The following is a 4024-nucleotide window of genomic DNA, read 5'->3' as shown; positions in this document are numbered from 1 at the left end:
CGGAAGCAGACGGGCAGCGGCAGCCATGTTGGACAGGGGCGGAGCCCGCAGGAGAACAGCCGTCATCTTGGCCAGCAGTGCTCTGACGTCAGAGCCCAAGGAGACCCTAGCGGCGCCATGTTTAGTGAGGGCGCAGCCCCTCCCGGAGGCGGGACAGGGCGGCCCGCTGGGCGCGCCGGGGTTTGGCCGTCGCTGCGGGGTCTGAGTGCCGGAGGGGGAGGAGAGCCTGCCGCTTCCGTGATCCCCCCCTCCAGCTCTCAGGAGAGAGCGGAGTGTGGCTGACCCCGGCGTCCCACAGCGCCGTGAGGTCAGACCCGGAGGGATCGCGGTCCCCAGTGCACGGAGGTTTCGTCTTCTTCAGTCATAAACGGTGGAATTTTTAAAAAAATCTGCCTTGTTGGCTTCAGAATTCTCAAGGACTTTATGTGAGGCGTGCCCTTAAGCTATTCTCTACAAGATCTAGGTATTACAATGATAAATCTTTTTAATATGTTTATTATATATAAATAAACACAACATAAGCACAACGGTGTTTGTGCATGCTGCACTTGGCTTATGAGCATAAGTTCAAAGTCAGTTAATCTTCATACAATACACAAAACTTGAATTCAAGTTACGTGTTTCTCCAGAGCCTGCCGCAGTAAATGCCCTGTGTGCTGAGAGCTCTGCGGGCCCTGAGAGGCAGAACATCAGGGAAGCCAATTCCTCATGAGAACACATTGACCCCACAGCCACTGCCAGGTGTCCCACTGGTGACATTCCTTACAACAGGGCTAGGGACACTGCCATGGACAACCAACTGCAGAGCCTGTCTGCACACTGCAAGTACGGAGAGATGAACAATGGTGACTGTGTGCTGCACTCTCATTTCCCTCCTCCCTGCTGCTCTGCAAAAGCCTGTCCTCCTGCCTGTGACCCTTCTCGGATGCTCAGTGATGGTTTCATGCTCAGGTATGAGTGGCCAAGTAACCCAAATCTGTCTAGAGATGGATATGTCGGGGGACAAAATGACACTGGTGCCTCTGGATAGCCAAAAATGCATATCTGTTTCTGAGCAGTTACTATACATGTCCATGACTACTGATTTCCTAGCCCAGTTCTGTCACTTCCACCTCCTGCCTGCCATTTTTTTTAACTGGTAACAATACTGATTATATGCACAATGCACAGTCACAGAAAACCATTCTGGCAACAGAAACTCCTGAGCCCTCATGACTGGTCATAATGACACTGCTAAACTTGGGTTAATCCTTTGCTTGTCGTCTTCCACTCTGTCTCCTCAGCCTTTTGCTCTTCTGGAAAACATACAGAGGTCATGGCTCAGGGAAACTGTAATTCTCCCAGATTCACACTATCTCAGTTTAAATGTCTTACATTTAGCAAACTTGATCATTCCAAACAGATGTTCAAGACAAGTCTTTATAATCATGAGAAACAATGAAGAAAGCTTTCTCTTATTAGCTGTGTGTGAATAATTAGATGAATCATGTTGTATACACGGAACAACATTGTTGGGACAGACTTGAAGACGAGTTGATTGTGTGCTGATGGCCTTGACAGGACTGTTGGCAGGGTTGAGGGTGAGGTGTGGTGCCTCAGAGTGCGGATGTTTTCCACACCTGTGTGTATTATGGTGACACTTTGTAAAGATGCCAAAAGATCAAAACAGGAGAGCAATATTTCACAGGCTAAAACCCAACAGTTTTGCACGATGAAGAAAAGTTACCTGAAATGGTGAAAAACATAGTTGACTTGTGACCTACTGTAAAGTTTGTCGCTGCCATATCTAAGATTAAAAACTGTCTAATTTTAGGCTTATGGTACCTATTATACCAAAGGTACTTCTGGGACACAGACATACCTGGCTCAGCAGTTACTCCCTGCATATCTGATGCTCTGGGAAGAGGTTCCAGAAGGGTCAATACACAGTCATAGATTAGTCATAGCTTAGATTGCCAGAGATCATTACAAAGGAATTCTGTCAGCTTTCTTGTAGCAGTAAGGTTTGCCATTCAGCAATCACCCACGAGTGATCTCCATAAGCAAAATGTGTGAGCATAGGGTCATAGGCTGCTCCTTTACACCTTTTTTACTGCACATAATGGCTCAGATAATGCATTGCTCCCATTCAGATCATTATTATACAACCTTGTCTCTCAAACACAAATGGATGGCAGCAGCCAATGGATTTTGTCATAAGACACAAAGGCACTTCAAGATTTCAGGCTTTTTTGAAGGGTAGTTGATTACCATGGCCAGGACTTGCAGACCAGCCACTCTATGGGGCAGGATGCTTTCATTCTCACTAGAGCAATTTCTGTTGCTGTGTGCTGTTGTCTCTGGCAGAGTCGATCTAAGGCTTGTGAAAGGCCTGGGGCACAGGACTATTCACACTGTTCTTGAGTCATGCAAACCTTATGGACTGACAGAGCTATGTTTCATTGTCTCTAATTTTGGAAGTAATGTAATTCTTTTAGAAATCATGGCTCTTAAATGGTATTTGGATAAATTTCAAGAACACTTATATCACTGTTTGTTTGTTTGTTGTTTTATATAGTAAACAAGATAAAAACATAATGAAAGAGAGTAAGCATTTGAAACGTGAGGAGAATGGAAACCCTCAATATTTAATAAAGACGGTATGTGCATTGTCACCAAACATTGCACAGTGTTTCTAAAAAGCCTTAAAAATGCATATTCTGCCTATGGTCAGGTCTTCTTCCAGGTATGTGGTTCCACTGCCTTATCAAATTCTAGGCTGTTTTCCTTGAATGTTGTGAATAACAGGTCACTGGTAGGACTGCTTACAACAGCATCAAGAAAGACATACTCATGCTCACATGCAGTCAATGTCTCTGTCCTGATCTTGGCTCTCTGCATTTTTTCTTCATGCAAGGGATGTTGGGGTTGTGTGCTGCTGGCTGAATATTGTGATAATAATACAGTGACCTCCAGAGTGTAAATCCTTTGCTTCCAGGCCTACCACAGAGAAGGAAACAGTGAGCTAACAGGTTAAGTGAAAGTCATAGGCTTAATGAGGTTTCAAATATTGCAGCTCACGGCACAGGAGACTATAATGACCCTAAATTAAACAAAAGGGTTAAAATAAACTTCTAGGATCAATAATTTTGACCAGGGCATGGTAACAAACATACACTTCTGTGTTTTCCTGTAATATCTCTCATTCAGGATATTAAGACAATTTACTAGTATAGCCTTGTCACCCTCTTCTGATGGAGGTAAGTAATACATAAGAATTACTTCCCTGCTTTTGTGAAATCACTTCTCTCTTCTTTAATAACATACAATAATATTACACAACACTTTGGGTCAAAATGTCTCATTTAATGTGAGAAGAAAATGGAAGAATATGGGAAAGAGCTAGAAATTCGTGAATATATCAAGGGTAAATGTCTAACATTCACTTTAAAGCACCAGAGGAATCTTAATAATCCTTTTGCAATTACTTCTTACTCAGGTTTTTTCAAGGGAGATGATAGTTTTCTGCCTCTTCCTTCACCCTTATTACCAGAGCACAGAACTTTGATAATTAAATATTAAAACAGAGCAGTTTTCTTACTTGCAGAGTCATTACCATTTCAGATCCTGGAAAAGAACCTTTCCTGTCTATTCCATGAACTGCCAGCAGTTGGACTTAAATTGAATTGTAAGTGGAAGTGGTTAAGAAAAGGAATAATTTCCGCCCCCCCCCCCGCTTCCTCCAGGCTTTCTTTGAACGTTCTCAGGGCTTGCAGTCTTAAAAACTGTACACTGCACTGTTGCATACTAAACAGACCAACAGGTACAGTTTATTTACACCAAAACAGTTCTCCTCTGTCATTTCCCTTGGTTCGGGTCTCAAATGAGTGAAATTTGTTGTCCGCAGAAGTAATCCACATTTTCATTCCGGAACTTTGATAACAACTCTTCCATTGCAGAAAGGAGGGGCTGGCTGAGATCAAAATGAGCTATATGCACATCTCAACTCAAAATTAATGTCGATAGAACAGAGTGTAGTATGGGA

The sequence above is a fragment of the Manacus vitellinus genome, unplaced genomic scaffold, assembly GCF_001715985.3.
Source record: "Manacus vitellinus isolate BGI_N305 unplaced genomic scaffold, ASM171598v3 scaffold_3_pilon, whole genome shotgun sequence".
Classification (NCBI taxonomy): Eukaryota; Metazoa; Chordata; class Aves; order Passeriformes; family Pipridae; genus Manacus; species Manacus vitellinus.
Note: the sequence above shows the minus strand (reverse complement) of the source record.